We start from the raw sequence: 24,236 nt of genomic DNA on the forward strand, positions 1-24,236 counted from the left end.
TTCTATTTTCAATGCATAGTTTGCTTGTTTCTAGTTTCTGTGGCTTATATTGCTCAATATAAATTGTGTAAATGATATGCTACAGTAGGCATTGTGTGAGAACAATTATGAATCTTGTCTTCGACAGTACCAAAAGTGAATCGTTTGCTCTTTATCATACTAACCTATCTCACGAAGTTCCGTTAAGTTTTGTGTGATTGAAGTTTTCAAGTTTTGGGTGAGATATCGATATGAGGAGAATAAGGAGTGATAAGACTCTAAGCTTGGGTATGCCCAAGGCACCCCCAAGGTAATATTCAAGGAAGATCCAAGCAACTAAGCTTGGAGATGACCCGAAAGGCATCTCCTCTTTCGTCTTCAACATTATCGGTAACCTCATTTGGGACTATATTTTCATTCGTCACATGATATGAGTTTTGCTTGGAGCGTCATTTTATTTTGCTAGGATTTGCTTGTTGTTATTTAGAATAATGTTTTGCATCTTTTTATTCCAATAAAAGTGTCAAGGATAGCCTTCCACATGCTTATTTTGCAAGTATATGAGTTGATGTTTCATTATCACTGTTGCAAAAAATTACGGAGAAAAGTCGGAATGTGATAAAATGTTGAAATTTTTTGAACAGTAAGATATGATAAATTTTCTACAGTGTGGTAAATTTTCAGAAATTTTGGAGTTATAGAAGTATGAATATTCTTGCATTCTTTGCAAATTGTATTGTTTTGACAGATTGTTGTTATGTTTGCATATGTTTGCTTGTTTAATGATTCTATTTGAGGATAGGACTATTAAATATGCAGAGGCATTTAGTATGAAATGTTAAATAATAATTTTAGTGATTTTCCACAATAGAGAATGATAAGGTTTTGCATTGATTTATATACTAACTTATCTCACGAGTTCTTGTTGAGTTTTGTGTGGATGAAGTTTTTGAGATTTAGGGAAACCGTGATATAAAAGGAATTAAGGAGACCCAAAAGCTCAAGCTTGGGGATGACCTAGGCATCCCGAGATAATATTTCAAGAAGTCTGAAGCATCTAAGCTTGGGGATGCCCCGGTAGGCATCCCACCTTTCTTCATCGACAATTATCGGTTCGCCTCGGTTGAGCCTAAGTTTTTGCTTCTTCACATGATGTGTGCTATTCTTAGAATGTAATTTTATTTTGTTTTGCTTGTTGTTTAAAAAATAATTAGATCTAGAAGTTTTTAAATAAGAGAGAGTCCTCAAATAGCTACCCATTTACTTAACTACTCGCTAGATCTTCACTTATATCTTTTTGGAGTAGTTTGTCAAACACTCTCATGCTTCACTCATATTATTTTGAGAGTTGATACTAGTGATGACAATTTGCACAATCTATGAAATTGTTCCTAATATGATGGATATTCAGGAAGGATATAATAAAAACTTTCATGTAGATCATTGGATATGATAAGTTTGATTCCTTGCAATAGTTTTGTGATATGGAGATACTAATATGTGAGTCGTGTTGGTGAGTAATTATGCTTTAGTAAGAATATTGGCATTAAGGTTTGTGATTCCCTATGCAAGTACGAAAGTCAATAGCTATGCAATGAAATTACATCCTACTTGTGGTGCATTATTCGGTGTTAGTTATGCTTAATGCTTGCTTATGTGATTTTTTGTTTCTTAGTTGGTTGCTTCTTGTAACATCCCAAATTTTCAATTTGGAATGTTATACAATAGATCATCATTGCATATCATATTTTTATTTGCATCTTGTCTAGATCCTAGAAATTCTACGCTACTCAAGGACCCACGGAGACAGTTGGGGATTTCGTTATTTTCATATTTGGGTTTTCTCAAATTTTGAAAATAGGATCATTTGTTTTTTTATTCTATCTTCAATTATTTCAATAATAAAAATAAGAGAGAGGGAATAAAATGACTTTCCCAAAATAAAGAAATATTGAGGATTTAATAATAAAATCAAATAAGATTTTATTTCGGATTTTATCGCTATTTTATTTGAATTTAGGAAAAATGTGCGTTTTTCAAAATTTCATTTAGGCCCCAAATAAATGTTCATCTCGTCCGGCTCGATTTTAGAGGATGGGGAAAATTTATTTCGGGATTTTTGGAGTCCGTTTAGTATTTCTTTTAATTGTTTTTCTGCGCAAATCTTAAAAAAAACGAACCGACCTAACCGGGTCGTGTCCGCCTGGGACACCGACCCGGCTGGGCCTTTAAAGCCCGAGGCGCCCGAGCCGCCCCAACCCCGCCAAACCCTAGCGCCGCTGCCGGATCCCGCCGCCGTCGCCGATGCCGCGCCCCCTTCGCCGCCGTCCCGACCGCCGCCGCCGCCGCCGGAGCCCGACGCCGGACCTCGCCAGAGGTAGCCGCCCCGCCGCCGGCGGTTTTCTTCGGAAAAACCGCTCGGTTTTTTTAAACCGCGGTTGTTTTTTTATTAGATCGGTTTTATTTTTTTCGGTTTAGTTTTTTTAGCGAACGCCCGTTCGTACGTTCGTTTTAACAAACGGTTTTCGTCGTTTAGCCGCAGACAGCGAACGTTCATTCGTTAGCCTTTTTTCAGTTTTTCTTTTTCTCGGAATTTTTGCGATTATTTTCGATCGTGATTTCCGATCTGTTTTTCATTTTAGTGTAACTTTTCGCTTGTTTATCGGAATCAGGCGATTCAAGCGCCTAGAGTTTCGTCTCGAAACCGTCTTTCCGTTTAACCAAATTAAACAAGTTTTGCTATTGTAAAATTTGACTTAGGCTAGATTAGTAAACGGAGATTGTTTCTTTCGCCGTTTGAGTTTCGTTGCTTCGTTCGATTTGATTCTTTTTGCAAACCGGAGTTCTTAAGTTGAACTTTCTGGTTAAATCTCTTATTTTGAGTTTTGGCCGTGCACCCTTGCTTGATTGCTTATGTATGTATTGTTTGTTTGTGATAGAGTACCCAGAGTGCGAAGCGTGCTACTACGAGTCTCTAGGTTTCACGGATCATCAGCAAGGCAAGTAACACTTTGATCATACATCTTTACCACCCAGTTTTATTGCATTAGATCAACCCTCAAACTATTGCATGGTTAGGAACTGTTTAATATGTGGGTTTTGGGAAGTAGATGAGGTAGTACCTATTGCCCTGTTTATTATCAAACCATTGGGAGTTACTTCTACGTTTGCTTATATTGCTATGCTATGCTCGTAGACGTGGATTAGGTTTGAGTGAATTTCCATGACAGATGTGAGGATGTTAATTAATGGTTCAACTTAAGGTGGATACTTTAATTCACATCTGGGTGGATTGAGGCACCTGGGGAACCCAGTGTTGCCTGTATTTTTGGATATCCCGGAGTACCCGTGAGATTATCCTATGGACCGCCACCCAGGCTCAAAGGGATCATGAGATTATTCATGCTAGAAACTTCCGTGTGCAGCCACAAGCTATTATGGGCTCTAGCATAGTTGAGTAGGTTACATGACCTCTTGAAGAGGTGGGCTAGCAGATGTAGGGGAAAGTAGGTGTAACTGTCCACCCGGAGTAAAGAGTTATTGTTTCTGAAAGACTGTGTCTCGGTCATCCGTTTCTCAAACACCATGTAGTGCGAGAAATCAAACGGAGGAGATCGAGTCTTGTGGGGAAAAGTGCGCAAACCTCTGCAGAGTGTACAAACTAATCATGGTTAGCCGTGTCCCCGGTTATGGACATCTTGAGTATCTAGTTCTTGGATTATCATGTGAATCTCATCATCATGTTACTTAATTTAATTTGATTGGGTTAATCACGTTCTTAATTGGGATTGAGTTGGAGGTACCTTCTCAATGTTTAACAACCACCATGATAGTTAAATAAAATTTATTCCTTTGTTGTAGGGAAAAATTGGCTTTTCGCAAACTGTAACCATAGAGCTTTCCACCAGCCATATGTGCATGTAGTGATAGCATTATTCTGTTCATTACTCTCTATGTGTTACTTTGCCAGCATATTCCATGTGCTGACCCGTTTTCGGGCTGCAACGTTCATGTTGCAGACTTTTCACACGACGAGTAAGGTGCCATAGGTCGTGGTCTTATACTCAGTGATGCCGTTGGAGTTGATGGACTCACTTTATCTTCCAAGCCTTCCGCTGTTATCGTATTTAGATGGCCTTAAGCCATATTTATTGTAATAAGTTCTCTCTTGAGACTATTCGATGTAATAAGTGTGTGATTGCTACTCTGTTATAAATCCTTCAAGTACTGTGCGTGTTAGCATTACCGATCCAGGGATGACACTGATGCACAGAGACTAGACTGTTTGAGGTCTGGTCGCTACAAGATGGTATCAGAGCACACGCTGACTGTAGGACACGACCACTAAGCTAAAGCCCTAGATCACTACTCTCTTCTCATTTCTGACTCCTCTCCTTTCTTCCACTCTTTTAGGATGGCGGATGCAAGGAACAAGTTCGCGCAACCGGATGAGGATACACCTTTTGGACGACACTTGAAGGAAGTTACTAGGTACCTGAACATCGGAATACCAAGCTTCACCGGGACCTACAACGCCACACTACCAGAAGAGGAGCGTTCGATGATTCAAGTTGAAGTTCCAGGAAGGACGTTCATGCCAGTCACTGAGCCCATAGAGTTTTCCTTTGATGCACCAACCTGGAGTCTAGGAAAGAGCATGGCAGCCCACATCACCATGGGACGCATTGGAGAAGTGTACCACAATGATCTCAAGGATACTATCTATCAGATTTGTGGGCGCCGAGACGAGCAATGGGAGATGATCAGCACCAGGAAGGATAGATCTATTGCAGCTTTCATTCAGGAGTTAAACCAGCACATTCGTCGCCAGGAGAACCAGATGTGCGCAGGCATGATAGATCTGAAGAAGGCAAAGACCAGGATCATGGAACTGGAGGAAGAACTCAAGGCTACACGTGAGGATTATATGGAGGAAATCGTCGCACTAGTGGAGAAGAATGGCGACCTGACAAAGATGCTAGGAGTTTTCATGGGAGACCCTGCGCCAGGAGGAGAAGATGACAGTTCCACTTGCCCGGAGAACTACATCATCATCGACGACACCGACTCGGACCCTGACGATAGCGACGATGACTATGTTGATGAAGCCGGAGCAGATATCATGGAGTCTTCGACCGATCAAAATTTCTAGTAGACCACCATATCAGTAGTAGTATTTTCCCCATGTATATAGTATAGTCCAAGCACTTTGTAACGATAGTTAGATCGATTGTATGCCTTGTTTGAATTGATTGGAGTGATATGATTGTGTTTGTCTCATGTGCATATGGGTAGTGTTTTCCCTCTAGATCTCATTCTATCCTATTTTCTCATCTTTTCTAAACCCCTCAGATGCCTCCGAGACGCGACACCAGATTTGTTTTCCCACCGGAGATCACTCAGTTGATTCAGCAGCAGAATGCCCTGATGCAAGTGCTAGTTCAGAACCAAGGCAACAACAACAACAACCCACCACCACCACCACCTGTTGATCACTTAGCCCGTTTCTTGAGGCTGAATCCGCCGGTGTTTTCCAGCAGCACCGAGCCGATTGTTGCAGATGATTGGCTCCGCAAGATTGGAAGGGAATTGACCACTGCGGGATGCACAGATGCGGAGAGAGTGCGTTTTGCCGCACATCAGCTTGATGGACCCGCAGCATCATGGTGGGAGAATTACACAGCCACTCACCCCATTGACACTGTCACATGGGACCAGTTTCAGCAAGCTTTCCGTACTGCCCATGTTTCAGCAGGAGCTATGGCCATGAAGAAGCGTGAGTTTCGCAACTTACGCCAAGGAGGACGTACCGTTGGCCAATACGTGGAGGATTTCAGTAAGTTAGCACGTTATGCCCCAGATGACGTTGCTACGGATGCAGCTAAGCAGGAGAAGTTTCTGGAAGGACTGAATGATGAGCTGAGCATGCAGTTGATGGTGGCAACTTTTAACAACTACCAGGAGTTGGTAGACAGAGCTCTCATGATTGAAGGGAAGCAGCAGCAGATTGAGAGCCGTAAGAGGAAGTATGGACAAGGAAAGTACAGTACAGGAGCTCATCAGAAGCCTCGTTTTACCCCGAACTCGGGAGGACACCTTCAGCATAACCACGGAGGTCACAATCACAATGGAGGGAGCTCGCACAATCATAGTGGCCCCAAGAATGGCAATGGGAACGGAGGAAGCAACGGACAGAACCGTACCAACCCATCAACCCCAGCCAAGAGGGATCTGAGCCACATTACTTGTTTCAAGTGCCAGAAGACTGGACATTATGCAACTGAATGTCCGGAAGCTAAGAATGGAAATGGCAATGGAAGCTCGGGGAAGAAGCCGAACCCTTTCAACAGGGGACAGGTGAACCACGTTAACGTGGAGGAGGTTGAAGCACAGCCTGATGCAGTAATAGGTAAGTTTTTGGTTAAGTCATTTACTGCAATCGTTCTTTTTGATACTGGTGCATCACATTCATACATATCAAGGGGATTTGTGGATAAGTATAAGTTACCCACCAAAGTTCTTAGAACACCTATGTTAGTAACCTCGCCAGGAGCAGAGTATATGGCAAGCCAAGGATGTTTTCAGATGCCATTGGCCATAGGTAGGCATGTTTTCCCCTCAGACCTAATAGTTTTGGAGTCGCAAGGTTTGGATGTGATTTTGGGAATGGATTGGCTATCGATGTATGGAGGAAACATCGATTGCGCCAGTAAGACGATCTTGCTTACTACCCCAGAAGGAAGAAGGATTAAGTATGTATCCCGGCATGTGCCGAAGAGGACTCAAGTGAATTCCTTATCAGGAGTTGTACAGGAGGAAGTACCAGTGGTGAAGGATTTCCCTGACGTATTTCCAGAGGAGTTGCCAGGCATGCCACCGGATAGAGACATTGAGTTTTTGATTGAGCTTTTGCCAGGCACAGGGCCGATATCTAAGAGACCGTACAGGATGCCCGCTAAGGATTTGGAAGAAATTAAGAAGCAGATTAAGGAGTTACTGGATAAAGGATATATTCGCCCAAGTTCGTCACCTTGGGGATCACCAGTACTTCTAGTGGAGAAGAAAGATGGATCGTTGAGGATGGTTGTTGATTATCGTGGATTGAATGAAGTAACAATCAAGAACAAGTACCCACTGCCGATGATCAATGATCTGTTTGACCGACTACAAGGAGCTAAAGTATTTTCCAAGATTGATTTGCGATCAGGATACCACCAGTTGAAGATTCGAGAGCAGGATATACCCAAGACAGCTTTTACCACAAGGTATGGGCTATATGAGTACACCGTTATGTCATTTGGCCTGACTAACGCACCTGCCTATTTCATGAACATGATGAACAAAGTGTTTATGGAGTTTTTGGATAAGTTCGTCGTAGTGTTCATTGATGATATTCTGGTCTATTCGAAGAATGAAGAAGAGCATAAGGAGCATTTGCGTTTGGTACTTGGAAAGCTCAGAGAACATCAGTTATATGCCAAGTTCAGCAAGTGCGAGTTTTGGTTAAAGAAAGTTGGATTCCTTGGACATGTTATATCCGGAGAAGGAATAGCAGTAGATCCCACCAAGGTTAACACTGTGACAAATTGGGAATCACCCACGTCAGTTGGAGAGATCCGGAGTTTTCTTGGACTCGCAGGATACTACCGGAGATTCATTGAGAATTTCTCGAAGATTGCAAAACCTATGACCGAGTTGTTGAAGAAGGACACCAAGTTCAATTGGACGGAGGAATGTGAGGCTAGTTTCCAGGAGTTGAAGAAACGTTTAGTTACAGCGCCAGTGTTGATTCCGCCAGATCAACGCAAGGATTATGAAGTATATTGTGGCGCTTCTCGTCAAGGACTTGGAGCAGTGCTTATGCAGGAGGGAAGAGTTGTTTCATATGCCTCACGACAGTTGAAACCCCATGAGTTGAATTATGTTACACATGATTTGGAGTTAGCAGCCGTAGTGCATGCGTTGAAGACATGGAGACATTTTCTCATCGGAAACCATTGTGAGGTGTACACGGATCACAAGAGTTTGAAGTACATTTTCACGCAGAAGGAGTTGAATCTCAGGCAAAGGAGATGGTTGGAGCTCATTAAGGATTATGATATGAGATTGCATTATCACCCAGGGAAGGCTAACGTAGTAGCTGATGCGTTGAGCCGCAAGAGCCATGTCAACACACTCATGACCGGAGAGTTACCCAAGGAGTTAGCCGAAGATCTTCATGAACTATGTTTGGAAATAGTTCCAAGAGGCTTTGTAGCAGCATTGGAGATTCAGTCTACTTTGATGGATAAGATCAGAGAAGCTCAGAAGACAGACAAGGAGATTGCCGAGATAAAGGAAAGGATGAGTAAAGGAAAAGCCAAGGGATTTCGTGAGGATGAGCACGATACCTTATGGTTTGAGGACCGCGTTTATGTGCCCAATGATCCGGAGATCAGGAAGTTGATCTTGCAAGAGGCCCATGATTTGTCGTATTCAATTCACCCAGGAAATACCAAGATGTACCTGGATTTAAAGGACAGTTTCTGGTGGACCGGAATGAAGAAGGATATTGCGGAGTATGTAGCAGTTTGTGATGTATGTCAGAGAGTGAAGGCAGAGCATCAGAAGCCAGCAGGATTGCTACAACCATTGCCGATACCCGAATGGAAGTGGGATAAGCTAGGCATGGATTTTATCACGGGATTGCCCAGGACTCGTTCAGGCTATGACTCGATATGGGTTGTAGTCGATCGTTTGACGAAGATAACTCATTTCATCCCAGTAAAGACCACTTATACCAGTGCTAAGTTGGCAAAGATATACATGACCAGGATCGTATGTCTGCATGGAGTTCCGAGGACCATTGTATCAGATAGAGGAACCCAGTTTACCTCAAAGTTCTGGCATCAGTTGCACGAAACTTTGGGTACCAGGCTAGAGTTCAGTATAGCCTATCATCAACAGACAGACGGACAGACCGAGAGAGTCAATCAGATTTTGGAGGACATGCTAAGAGCTTGTGCGCTTGATTATGGATCTAGTTGGGACGACAATTTGCCATATGCAGAGTTCTTTTACAACAACAGTTATCAATCCAGTTTGAAGATGGCCCCTTTCGAAGCTCTGTATGGAAGGAGGTGCAGGACACTGTTGTTGTGGGATGAAGTTGGAGACCGCCAGTTGTTTGGACCAGATTTGATTAAAGAGTCTGAACAGAATGTGAAGTTGATTCGCGATAGGCTCAAGGTAGCCCAGTCCAGGCAGAAGAGCTATGCAGATTCTAAACGCAAGGAGACAGTTTACGAAGTCGGAGACAGAGTTTATCTTCGTGTGTCCCCACTTCGAGGTGTTAAGCGCTTTGGGGTTAAGGGAAAGTTAGCGCCACGTTTTGTAGGACCATACAAAGTTTTGGAGCGTATGGGAGAAGTTGCTTACAAGTTGGAATTGCCCGAAGGATTGTCGGGAGTTCACGATGTGTTCCACGTATCCCAGCTAAAGAAGTGCCACGCGGAGATGGCTGAGATACCACCGAGAGATACAGTGCCACTGGAAGCGATTCAGCTGGATAGTGATTTGACCTATGAGGAGAAACCAGTCAAGATTCTCAAATATGCCAGCCGGGTCACCCGCAGCAAGGTTATCAAGTCTTGCAAAGTTTAGTGGAGCCACCATACCGAGGATGAAGCCACCTGGGAGCGAAAGGAAGATCTACAGAAGGACCACCCTCACCTATTTTCTAGCCAACCCGAATCTCGAGGGCGAGATTCATCTTAAGGGGGGTAGGTTTGTAACATCCCAAATTTTCAATTTGGAATGTTATACAATAGATCATCATTGCATATCATATTTTTATTTGCATCTTGGCTAGATCCTAGAAATTCTACGCAACTCAAGGACCCACGGAGAGAGTTGGGGATTTCGTTATTTTCATATTTGGGTTTTCTCAAATTTTGAAAATAGGATCATTTGATTTTATTTATTTTATCTTCAATTATTTCAATAATAAAAGTAAGAGAGAGGGAATAAAATGACTTTCCCAAAATAAAGAAATATTGAGGATTTAATAATAAAATCAAATAAGATTTTATTTCGGATTTTATCGCTATTTTATTTGAATTTAGGAAAAATGCGCGTTTTTCAAAATTTCATTTAGGCCCCAAATAAATGTTCATCTTGTCCGGCTTGATTTTAGAGGACAGGGAAAATTTATTTTGGGATTTTTGGAGTGCGTTTAGTATTTATTTTAATTGTTTTTCTGTGCGAATCTTTTAAAAAACGAACAGACCTAACCGGGTCGTGTCCGCCTGGGACACCGACCCGGCTGGGCCTTTAAAGCTTGAGGCGCCCGAGCCGCCCCAGCCCGAGTCGCCCCAGCCCCGCCAAACCCTAGCGCCGCCGCCGCCGGATCCCGCCGCCGACGCCGTCCCGACCGCCGCCGCCTCGTCAACCGCCGCCGCCGCCGCATCGTCCCGCCTCATCGACCGCCACCGCCGCCGCCCCGCCCGCTGGAGCCCGACGCCGGACCTCGCCAGAGGTAGCCGCCCTGCCGCCGGCGGTTTTCTTCGGAAAAACCGCCCGGTTTTTTTTAAACCGCACTTGTTTTTTTATTAGATCGGTTTTATTTTTTCCGGTTTAGTTCTTTTAGCGAACGCCCGTTCGTACGTTCGTTTTAAAGTACCTATTGCCCTGTTTATTATCAAACCGTTGGGAGTTACTTCTATGTTTGCTTATATTGCTATGCTATGCTCGTAGACGTGGATTGGGTTTGAGTGAATTTCCATGACAGATGTGAGGATGTTAATTAATGGTTCAACTTAAGGTGGATACTTTAATTCACATCTGGGTGGATTGAGGCACCTGGGGAACCCAGTGTTGCCTGTATTTTTGGATATCCCGGAGTACCCGTGAGATTATCCTATGGACCGCCACCCAGGCTCAAAGGGATCATGAGATTATTCATGCTAGAAACTTCCGTGTACAGCCACAAGCTATTATGGGCTCTAGCATAGTTGAGTAGGTTACATGACCTCTTGAAGAGGTGGGCTAGCAGATGTAGAGGAAAGTAGGTGTAACTGTCCACCCGGAGTAAAGAGTTATTGTTTCTGAAAGACTATGTCTCGGTCATCCGTTTCTCAAACACCATGTAGTGCGAGAAATCAAACGGAGGAGATCGAGTCTTGTGGGGAAAAGTGCGCAAACCTCTGCAGAGTGTACAAACTAATCATGGTTAGCCGTGTCCCCGGTTATGGACATCTTGAGTATCTAGTTCTTGGATTATCATGTGAATCTCATCATCATGTTACTTAATTTAATTTGATTGGGTTAATCACTTTCTTAATTGGGATTGAGTTGGAGGTACCTTCTCAATGTTTAACAACCACCATGATAGTTAAATAAAATTTATTCCTTTGTTGTAGGAAAAAATTGGCTTTTCACGAACTGTAACCATAGAGCTTTCCACCAGCCATATGTGCATGTAGTGATAGCATTATTCTGTTCATTACTCTCTATGTGTTACTTTGCCAGCATATTCCATGTGCTGACCCGTTTTCGGGCTGCAACATTCATGTTGCAGACTTTTCAGACGATGAGTAAGGTGCCATAGGTCGTGGTCTTATACTCAGTGATGCCGTTGGAGTTGATGGACTCACTTTATCTTCCAAGCCTTCCGCTGTTATCGTATTTAGATGGCCTTAAGCCATATTTATTGTAATAAGTTCTCTCTTGAGACTATTCGATGTATTAGGTGTGTGATTGCTACTCTGTTATAAATCCTTCAAGTACTGTGCGTGTCAGCATTACCGATCCAGGGATGACACTGATGCACAAAGACTAGACTGTTTGAGGTCTGGTCGCTACACTTCTCAATCTATTTGCTAGCCTCCACTTGTACTAAGTAGAAATACTACTTTTGCATCCAAAATCATTAAATCCAGTTTGCCGTATGAGTCCACCATACCTACCTATATGCGGTATTTCCGTGTCGTTCTAAATAAATTTGTAGGTGCCATCTCTAATTTTCAAAATGAATTTCCCTTTTGTGTGCTCGTACCGCTCATGAAGCAGTAGGGAGTGGCCAATATTTTCCATGCTAGATGTGTTATTCTCAAGATGAGTGTTTATTCACTTGTCATTGCACGAGAGTATGGCGGTAATAGGGATGCCCAGTCCTGAAATGAAAAAGAAATTTACTTTATGTTATCAAATAATAAATTCCTTGGAAAGTGTTGGTATGGAAGGCACCCGTGGATACGGCAAGCCATGGATTGTGAAAGAATGGTGGGAAAAGGAATAAACTTTATTTTCTTTTTGGGAACTGCGTATGATATATCTAGCATGGAAAGTGTTGGGAATTACTCGGTCGTTTTCGTTGATGGGAAATGTATGCCTCTCAAAAATTTTATCTCTAAATTTTAGCTTTGAGCTCTAACACCTCTACAAATCTCTGCTTCCCTCTGCAAAGGGCCTATCTATTTACTTTATGCAATTTTTATTTTTATTTGAGTCTCCATCTTCTCTTATAAAGCACCAACTAAGAGGCACTATGATCGTACTTGAGCATTGGATGTAGCTAATATACTAGTGTGTTTCATGAATGGATTAATGGTTGAGCATAATGGGCTAGGGATAACTTTCTTTAGTGTTGATATTTTGAAAGACATGGTTGCTTGTTGATACGCTTGAGTATTGAATTCTTCATGTTAAAACTAGACTATTGCTTTGAACCATATAAAATTCCAAATGTCCATGCTACAAAAGAAAAGAATATGTGATGAACATGTTAGGCAACATTCCACATCAAAAATTCCGTTTTTATATTTACCTACTCGAGGACTTGTAGGAATTAAGTTTGGGGATGCTAATACGTCTCCAGCGTATCTATAATTTTTGCTTGTTCCATGCTGTTATATTATCATTCTTGGATGTTTTACAATCATTTTATAGCAACTTTATATCTACCTATTGACATAATGCCCAATGCTAGTTGTTGTTTTTTTGCTTGTTTTTTACATCGCAAAAAATCAATACCAAACGAAGTCCAAACGCAGCGAAACTTTTTCGAGAATTTTTCTGGACCAGAAGACACCTGATGGGCCAAAGAAGTACCAGAGGGGGCTCCGAGGGGAGCACAACCCACCAGGGCGCGTGATATGTCTCCAATGTATCTATAATTTATGAAGTATTCATGCTATTATATTATCAACCTTGGATGTTTTATATGCATTTATATGCTATTTTATATGGTTTTTGGGACTAACCTATTAACCTAGAGCCCAGTGCCAGTTTCTGTTTTTTTCCTTGTTTTAGAATATCGCAGAAAAGGAAAACCAAACGGAGTCCAATTGACCTGAAACTTGACGGAGCTTATTTTTGGACTAGAAGAAGGCCATGGAGTAAAAGAGTTGGGCCAGAAGAGTCCCGGGCTGCCCACGAGGGTGGGAGGCGCGCCCACCCCCTGGGCGCGCCCCCCTACCTCGTGGACAGCCCGGAGACCCCCCTGACTTGTTCTCGACGCCAAAACCTCTTATATATACAGAAACCTCCAGAAATTAACCTAGATCGGAAGTTCCGCCGCCGCAAGCCTCTGTAGCCATGAGAAATCAATCTAGGCCCTCTCTGGCACCCTGCCGGAGGGGGCCATCATTACCAGAGGGCATGGAGGAGGATCCCGGAGGGGCCATCATCGCCATGAAGGCCAAGGACCAGAGGGAGAACCTCTCCCCATCTAGGGGGAGGCCATGGAGGAGTAAGCACAAGGGGGAGAACCTCTCCTCCTCTCTCTCGGTGGCGCCGGAGTGCCATCGGGAGGGGAATCATCACGGCGGTGATCGTCTTCATCAACATCACCATCCTCATCTCCTTTACGCGGTCCACTCTCCCGCACCCCGCTGTAATCCCTACTTGAACATGGTGCTTTATGCCACATATTATGATCCAATGATGTGTTGCCATCCTATGATGTTTTGAGTAGATATCCTTTGTCTTTGGGTTGATTGATGATCTAGATTGGTACGAGTTGTATGTTTTATTTTGGTGTTGTCCTATGGTGCCCTCCATGTCGCGCAAGCGTGAGGGATTCCCGCTGTAGGGTGTTGCAATACGTTCATGATTCACTTATAGTGGGTTGGTGAGTGACTGAAACACAAACCCGAGTAAGGGGGTTGTTGCGTATGGGAATAAAGAGGACTTGATGCTTTAATGCTATGGTTGGGTTTTACCTCAATGATCTTTAGTAGTTGCGGATGCTTGCTAGAGTTCCAATCATAAGTGCATATGATCCAAGAAGATAAAGTATGTTAGCTTATGCCTCTCCCTCATATGAAATTGCAATGACGATTACCGGTCTTGTTAACAATTGCCTAGGACAATTCCGCACACCGATCCACCATTATTCTACACTCGCCATTTATAATATTTAGTAATTTATTCTAACTTTATGATAAAAGCACCTACTTTTATATTTTAGCTCTCTGATTTCATGCAAGGTTATCCTCTTCATACCCACAACGTAGTTTTATTTCTCGTTTCTAGTTGGAAGAAAACGTTCGGTGTACGTAGAGTCGTATCAGTGGCAGATAGGACTTGAGAGAATATTGATCTTACCTTTAGCTCCTTGTGGGTTCGACACTCCATACTTATCACTTCCACCTTTTGGAATTGCTACGATGATTCCCTGCACTTGGGGATTATCAAGCTATTTTCTGGCGCCGTTGCCGGGGAGCAATAGCGTGGGGTTGATATTCTCGTGTGTGCTTGTTTGCTTTCTTCACTAAGTAGATTTTGTTTTTCCTTTTTGTTTCTGTTTAGTTGTGGGTGAAACATACAAAAAAATTAAGAATGAAAATACAAAAAAATTTACTTGCCTCTCATGCCTAAAAAGTTTTTCAAAAAAGAGAAGTGATTGGAAAGTTATGAATTGAAGAAGTGAGGGTCGACCTTGAGCACTTGTGTTCATGCTCACGGAAACAATGTAGAATTTTTCATGGAAGTTTCTCTGTAAATAATTATCCCCTTGTGTATATCCATTGTATTAATAAAATAATGTGCCAAGCTTTGGTTTTAGGATGATTAGATTGCTTGTTTACTATGTGCAGAACAAAAACAGAAACTTTGGCTGTAGCGCATGATTTTACATTTTTTACTGGAAGGTCAAATGGGTCTGAAACTTTTTGCACATTACCTCTGTACAAATTTTTCAAATTTTAAAATTTATTTCATAATTTGTGGAGTTACAGAAGTTTACTAAACCTCCTGATTACTACAGACTGTCCTGTTTTAGACAGATTCTGTTTTCTATGTGTTGATCGCTTATTTTGATGAATCTATGGGTAGTATCGGGAGGTATGAACCATGGTGAAGTTGGAATACAGTAGATATAGTTCTAATATGAAATTGGAATGAGTTTGAAACAGTACCTAAAGGTAGTGATTTGCTTTATTATACTAACGGATCTCACAAAGTTTTTGTTAAAGTTTTGTGTGGATGAAGTGTTCAAAGATCGAGGAGCTATCAATATGAGAAGAATAAAGAGAGGCAAGAGTTCAAGCTTGGGGATTCCCAAGGCACCTCAAGTAAATATTTCAGAGGATACTCAAGCATCTAAGCTTGGGGATGCCCCGGTTGGCATCCCATCTTTCTTCTTCAACAAATATCGGTATACCTCGGTTTTTGTTTAATTCACATGATTTGTGTCCTTTGTGTTTTTCTTTTTCTTTAAGAACCATGCTAGTACGAGATGTCCCTTCATAAATTTATAGAATAATTCATGTGCTTCACTTATATCCTTTAAGTATGATCTTATGGAAATTGCTCTTTGAGCTTCACTTAAATCTTTTGAGTATGGTTTTATAGAATGCTTCGTGTGCTTCACTTATATATTTTGAGATTGGATATTGGTTAGTCTATATTACTTGTAGAATTCTCCATGAACTTCACTTATATCTTTTGGAGTATGAATAATACTATAATCTAAAGTGGAGTTGGAAGAGTGTCAACTTTAGGAATTAGTGATCCCACTATTCCGAATGAGAAGAATTTTGCTTATGAGGAGAAGTAGTAAAATTTCTATGCTTGTAGATCATGAAAAGAATGCTTTATGTGATGGTTATATTGTTGAATCCATTCATGCTGCTACTGAAAATTATTATGAGGGAGGAATATATGCTTGTAGGAGTTGCAATAATATCAAGTTTCCTCTCTATGTGCTTAAAGTTTTGAAGTTATACTTGTTTTGCCTTCCTATGCTAGTTGATTCTTGTTACTATAAATTATGTGCTCACAAAATCCCTAGGCATAGGAAGTTGGTTAGATTCAAATGTGCTAGTCATATTCTTCATGATGCTCTCTTTATGTTTCAATTCTTATCTTTTAGGTGAGCATCATTGAAATCATCATGCCTAGCTAAATGGCATTAAAGAAAAGCGCTTGTTGGAAGACAATACAATATTTACCCCTACTGTTTTTGTGTGTTTACATGATTAATCTACTGTAGTAATCATGTTTTATAGCTTTTGTTTCAATAAAGTGCCAAGTAAGACCTTTGGGAAGACTTGGGTGAAAGTTAATGTGATCTTGCTGTAAAAAACAGAAACTTTGCACTCACGAGATTAGCTACCATTTTTTACGAAGAGTGCTTTTGAGTTTATTCTTTTTGCAGAAGATTAATAGACAAATTCCTCACGTCCACCAATTTATTTCATAATTTTTGGAGTAGCAGAAGTATGGTTGCTGTTCAGATCATTACAGACTGTTCTGTTTCTGACTGATTCTGTTTTCATTGCATAGTTTGCTTGTTTTCTAGTTTCTATGGCTTATATTTCTCAATATAAATTGTAGAAATGATATGGTACAGTAGGCATTGCGTGATAAAAATTATGAATCTTGTCTTTGACAGTACCAAAGTGAATGGTTTACTCTTTATCATACTAACCTATCTCACGAAGTTCCGTTAAGTTTTGTGTGATTGAAGTTTTCAAGCTTTGGGTGAGATATTGATATGAGGAGTGATACGTCTCCAACGTATATATAATTTTTGATTGTTCCATGCTATTATATATTCTGTTTTGGATGTTTAATGGGCTTATTTATACACTTTTATATTATTTTTGGGACTAACCTATTAATCGGAGGCCCAGCCCAAATTGCTGTTTTTTTGCCTATTTCAGGGTTTCACAGAAAAAGGATATCAAACGGGGTCCAAACGGAATGAAACCTTCGGGAGCGTGATTTTTGGAACAAACGTGATCCAGAGGACTTGGAGTGGATGTCAAGCAACCAACGAGGCAGTCACGAGGCAGGGGGGCGCCTACCCCCCCCCCCCCCCCCCCCCCAGGCGCGCCCTCCACCCTCATGGGACCCTCGTGGCTCCACCGACCTACTTATTCCCCCTATATATACCTACATACCCCCAAACCATCAGAAGCGACCACAAAAACCTAAATCCACCGCCGCAACCTTCTGTACCCGTGAGATCCCATCTTGGGGCCTTTTTCGGCGTCCTGCCGGAGGGGGCATTGATCACGGAGGGCTTCTACATCAACACCATAGCCTCTCCGATGATGTGTGAGTAGTTTACCTCAGACCTTCAGGTCCATAGTTATTAGCTAGATGGCTTCTTCTCTCTCTTTGGATCTCAATACAAAGTTCTCCTCGATTCTCTTGGAGATCTATTTGATGTAATCTTCTTTTGTGGTGTATTTGTCGACATCCGATGAATTGTGGGTTTATGATCAAGATTATCTATGAACAATATTTGAATCTTCTCTGAATTCTTTTATGTATGATTGGTTATCTTTGCAAGTCTCTTCCAATTATCAGTTTGGTTTGGCCTACTAGATTGATCTTTCTTGCAATTGGAGAAGTGCTTAGCTTTGGGTTCAATCTTGCGGTGCTCGATCCCAGTGACAGTAGGGGAAACAACACATATTGTATTGTTGCTATCGAGGATAAAAAGATGGGGTTTATATCATATTGCATGAGTTTATTGTGACGCCCCTGATTCAATCATAAACTAATCATACACGCAAATGTGTACGATCAAGATCAGGGACTCACGGGAAGATATCACAACATAACTCTAAAAAGTAAAATAAGTCGTACAAGCATCATAATACAAGCCAGGGGCCTCGAGGGCTCGAATACAAGTGCTCAATCATAGACGAGTCAGCGGAAGCAACAATATCTGAGTACAGACATAAGTAACAAGTCTGCCTTAAGAAGGCTAGCACAAACTGGGATACAGATCGAAAGAGGCGCAGGCCTCCTGCCTGGGATCCTCCTAAACTACTCCTGGTCGTCGTCAGCGGCCTACACGTAGTAGTAGGCACCTCCGGTGTAGTAGGAGTCGTCGTCGACGATGGCATCTGGCTCCTGGGCTCCAACATCTCGTTGCGATAACCAGAGAGAAAGGGAAGGGGGAAAAGGGGGGCAAAGCAACCATGAGTACTCATCCAAAGTACTCGCAAGCAAGGATCTACACTACATATGCATGGGTATATGTGTAAAGGGGCAATATCGGTGGACTAAACTGCGGAATGCCAGAATAATAGGGGGATAGCTAATCCTATCAAAGACTACGCTTCTGGCAGCCTCCATCTTGCAGCATGTAGAAGAGAGTAGATGGTAAGTTCACCAAGTATCATCGTATAGCATGCTCCTACCCGGCGATCCTCTCCTCGTCGCCCTGCTAGAGAGCGACCACCGGGTTGTATCTGGCACTTGGAAGGGTGTGTTTTATTAAGTATCCGGTTCTAGTTGTCATAAGGTCAAGGTACAACTCCAAGTCGTCCTGTTACCGAAGATCACGGCTATTCGAATAGATAAACTTCCCTGCAGGGGTGCACCACATTACCCAACACGCTCGATCCCCTTTGGCCGGACACACTTTCCCGGGTCATGCCCGGCCTCGGAAGATCAACACGTCGCAGCCCCACCTAGGCACAACAGAGAGGTCAGCACGCCGGTCTAAATCCTATGCGCAGGGGTCTGGGCCCATCGCCCATTGCACACATGCACGTTCCGAACGCGGTCGGAAGCAGACCTAGCCCCCTTAATACAAGTGTAGGCTTACGGTCCAATCCGGCGCGCGCCGCTCAGTCGCTGACGTCACGAAGGCTTCGGCTGATACCACGACGCCGAGTGCCCATAACTGTTCCCGCGTAGTTGGTTAGTGCGTATAGGCCAGTGGCCAGACTCAGATCAAATACCAAGAACTCGTTAAACGTGTTATTTTAAAGTAACCGCGAACGCCGACCAGGGCCAGGCCCACCTCTCGCCTAGGTGGTCTCAACCTGCCCTATCGCTTTGCCACAAAGATCCACTCGCGGGTACTCTACGAGCCGACCCGACTTTAGTCACCATAGGTATCATATATAGTATATAAGTATATACCCGTGATCACCTCCCGAGTGATCACGGCCCGATAGTATAGCAAGGCAGACGGACAAGAATGTAGGGCCACAGATGGAATACTAGCATCCTATCTAAGCAGGTAGGATTGCCGGTAAAGGTAACAACAGTAGTAGCAAGGACAAGCTATGCATCAGGATAGGATTAACGGAAAACATTAACATGCTACACTACTCTAATGCAAGTAGTAGAGAGTAGAATAGGCGATATCTGGTGATCAAGGGGGGGCTTGCCTGGAAGCTCAGCCGAGAAGGAGGGGTCGTCAACACCGTAGTCGTACTGGGTAGCAGCGGCGTCGGTCTCGGTGTCTAGCGAGAGAAGAGGGGGAAGAAACAATAAATACAATGCAAACAAATGCATGACGATGCATGACATGACAAAGCGTGATGCTAGGTGTGCCCAATCGCGGTAGTAGGTGATACCGGCGAAGGGGGGAAACATCCGAGAAAGTATTCCCGGTGTTTCGCGTTTTCGGACAAATGAACCGGAGGAGGAAAGTTGCGTGTTTTCTATGCTAGGGATGTGTGGCGGACGAACAGGCCGCGTATCCGGATTCGTCTCGTCGTTCTGAGCAACTTTCATGTACAAAGTATTTTCATCCAAGTTATAGATTATTTTATATTGATTTTTAAAGTTTTGAATCATTTTCTAAATTATTTTTAATTATTTTAATTCAACATTATCCAGAATAGTGTATGCTGACGTCAGCATGACGTCAGCAGTCAACTGTGACCGTTGTCCGGTCAAACTGACTTGTGGGGCCCACTGGTCATTGACTGCTCCTAATTAACATATGATTAAGGTTAATCAACAGGTTAATTAAGTGTAATTAGTTACTAAACAGAATTCGTTAAGTTAATTAATTAATTTTATTATATATTATTATTATTATTATTTTTAAATCTTTTCTTTTCTTTTTTTTAACAGGGGCGTGGGGGCCCCACTGGGCAGTGGCCCATAGGGCCAAACCGGGTGCGGGCGTGCGGGTACCGGGCACGGGCATGCGGGCGTGGTGGCAGGCGCCCGACAGGGCGCCCGGGGGGGTGCCGGCGAGGCGCGGAGCTGGGCGGGGCCACTGAGGGAGTCCTGGATTAGGGGGTCCTCGGACAGCCGGACTATATACTTTGGCCGGACTGTTGGACTATGAAGATACAAGATTGAAGACTTCGTTCCGTGTCCGGGTGGGACTCTCCTTTGCGTGGAAGGCAAGCTTGGCAATTCGGATATGTAGATCTCCTCCCTTGTAACCGACTCTGTGTAACCCTAGCCCCCTCCGATGTCTATATAAACCGGAGGGTTTAGTCCGTAGGACGACAACAATCATAATCATAGGCTAGCTTCTAGGGTTTAGCCTCTACGATTTTGTGGTAGATCAACTCTTGTAATACTCATATCATCAAGATCAATCAAGCAGTAAGTAGGGTATTACCTCCATCGAGAGGGCCCGAACCTGGGTAAACATTGTGTCCCCTGCCTCCTGTTACCATCCGCCTTAGACGCACAGTTCGGGACCCCCTACCCGAGATCCGCCGGTTTTGACACCGACATTGGTGCTTTCATTGAGAGTTCCACTGTGTCGTCACGATAAAGGCTTGATGGCTCCTTCGATCATCGGCAACGATGCGATCCAGGGTGAGGTTTTTCTCCCCGGACAGATCTTCGTATTCGGTGGCTTCGTACTGCGGGCCAACTCGCTTGGCCATCTAGAGCAGATCGAGAGCTACGCCCCTGGCCGTCAGGTCAGGTTTGGAAGCTTAAACTATACTGCCGACATCCGCGGAGACTTGATATTCGACGGATTTGAGCCCATGTCAGGTGCGCCGCACAGTCACGACGAGCATGACTTAGCTCCGCCGTCGGACGGTGTTCGGGAGATCACACCTGTGGCTACTCCGGCCCTCAATCCGGAGCAGATCGCGCCGTCCGAGGACGGGTGGATAGACCCCGCCACGGAGGCCTCACACTCAGCGGCGATAGAGCCGAATATTGACTTGACCTCCAATGAGACCTGTTTTACTGGACCCTCGGATTCGTCCCCGGCCACAGGCTCCAAACCGCTTGCGTCCATGCCTATCCAATCTGATTGGGCACCGATCATGGAGTTCACCTCCGCGGATATTTTTCAGCGCTCACCCTTGGGCGATGTGCTAGACTCATTGAGGTCTCTCTCCTTGTCAGGAGACCCTTGGCCGAACTATGTCCGGCTTGAGTGGGAAGCGGACGAGGAAGAAATTCATTCCCCATCCACCACCCACTTAATAGCCACTGTCGACGACTTAACCGACATGCTTGATTTCAGCTCCGAAGACATCGACGATGAAGGAGAAGAACAGGAACCACCGCCCATAGGGCGCTGGACAGCCACCTCATCATATGATATATATATGGTGGACACCCCCAAAGAAAGCGATGGCAATAAGGCAACAGAGGATAATCCCCTCGAGAAGCAATCTAAGCACCGGCGTCATCGGCGCCGCTCTACGCCCCGCCGAAGCAAAAGCAGCGATACCGGCACAAGAGACAATAACGCTGCAGATAGTGCCGAAGACAAAGATAATCCCCTCCAGCCAGGCTTCGAGCGGGAGGATGGGCAAGCTAGCCCTAAGGAACAGGCGACAGGCGGAGAATCAGAGGATGACAATTACATGCCCCTCTCCGAAGACAAGGTGAGCCTCGGCGACGAAGAATTTATCGTGCCTGAGGATCCCGTCGAGCAGGAGCACTTCAAGCGCCGGCTTATAGCCACAGCAAAAAGCCTGAAGAAAAAGCAGCAGCAGCTTCAAGCTAATCAATATCTGCTAGAGGATAGATGGACCGAGGTCCTGGCAGCCGAGGAATACGAACTCGAATGCCCAACCAAAAGTTACCCAAAGCGCAGGTTGCTACCCCAACTCGAGGAGGAAGCATTAAAGCCTACACTACCAGCATATGATGCGGCTGACCGGCCACCTCGTGGCCGAGACAAAACGGCATATCAGCCCGAAGTCCAGCCCGCACCCCGTCGCCAGTCAAACAAAAACACCAAGGCCCGGAGCAACACTCAGGACCTGCGAGACGTATTGGAAAACAAAGCAGGACATACAAGATCGATCTACGGATCACGGGGGCGCGCCCCAACGCGTGACGACGACCGTCACGCCGGATATACTAAAAGCAAATCCAGCTGGGCCGAATACAGCAGACAAGACTCGTATGAACTGCGTCGTGACATAGCCCAGCACAGAGGCGCCGCACACCCCTAATGCTTCATTGACGAAGTAATGGATCACGAATTCCCAGAAGGGTTTAAACCCGCAAACATTGAATCATATGATGGTACAACAGACCCCGCGGTATGGATTGAAGATTTCCTCCTCCACATCCACATGGCCCGCGGTGACGATCTACATGCCATCAAGTACCTCCCACTAAAACTCAAAGGACCGGCTCGGCATTGGCTGAATAGCCAGCCGGCAAACTCCATTGGCAGTTGGGAGAACTTGGAAGACGCATTCCTTGACAACTTCCAGGGCACTTATGTGCGACCACCGGATGCTGATAACTTGAGTCACATAACCCAACAGCCCGGGGAGTCAGCCCGGAAATTCTGGACTCGGTTCCTAACTAAAAAGAACCAAATTATCGACTGTCCGGATGCCAAGGCCTTAGCGGCATTTAAGCATAACATCCGTGACGAGTGGCTTGCCCGACACCTCGGCCAAGAGAAGCCGAAGTCCATGGCAGCCCTCACGACACTCATGACCCGCTTTTGTGCGGGCGAGGACAGCTGGCTGGCTCGCAGCAACAGCACATCAAGAAATCCTGGCAATTCAGATGCCAGAGATAGCAACGGCAAGCCACGTCGCAACAGACACAAACACCGCAACAACGGCGACAACACCGAAGACACGGCAGTCAATGCCGGATTCAGTGGCTCTTAATCCGGTCAGCGGAAAAAGCCGTTCAAAAGAAGCAATCTAGGCCCGTCCAGTTTGGACCGCATACTCGATCGCTCGTGTCAAATTCACGGCACCCCCGATAAACCAGCCAACCACACCAACAGAGAATGCTGGGTGTTCAAATAGGCCGGCAAGTTGAATACCGAAAACAAGGAAAAGGGGCTGCATAGCGACGACGATGAGGAGCCCCGGCAGCCGAACACAGGAGGACAGAAGAAATTTCCTCCCCAAGTAAAAATGGTGAACATGATATACGCAACCCATATTCCCAAGCGGGAACGGAAGCGTGCACTAAGGGACGTCTATGCGATGGAGCCAGTCGCCCCAAAGTTCAATCCATGGTCTTCTTGTCCGATCACTTTTGATTGCATGGACCACCCCACCAGTATCCGTCATGGCGGTTCTGCCGCATTGGTCCTTGACCCCATCATTGACGGATTTCACCTCACTCGAGTCCTTATGGACGATGGCAGCAGCCTGAACCTGCTCTATCAGGATACAGTGCGCAAAATGGGTATAGACCCCTCGAGGATCAAACCCACAAAAACCACCTTTAAAGGTGTCATACTAGGTGTAGAGGCCTGTTGCACGGGCTCAATCACACCGGAAGTGGTCTTCGGATCTCCGGACAACTTCCGAAGCGAGGAGTTAATCTTTGATATCGTCCCGTTCCGCAGTGGCTATCACGCACTGCTCGGACGAACCGCATTCGCCAGATTCAATGCGGTACCGCATTATGCATACCTCAAGCTCAAAATGCCAGGACCTCGCGGGGTTATAACAGTTAATGGAAACACAGAACGCTCGCTCCGTACGGAAGAGCACACTGCGGCCCTCGCGGCAGAAGTGCAAAGCAGCCTTCCGAGACAAACCGCCAATTCGGCGAAAAAGCCCATGGACACCTTCAAGCGAGTCCGGAATACCCTGCAA

Source organism: Triticum aestivum, chromosome 5D (assembly GCF_018294505.1).
Source record: "Triticum aestivum cultivar Chinese Spring chromosome 5D, IWGSC CS RefSeq v2.1, whole genome shotgun sequence".
NCBI classification, from domain to species: Eukaryota; Viridiplantae; Streptophyta; class Magnoliopsida; order Poales; family Poaceae; genus Triticum; species Triticum aestivum.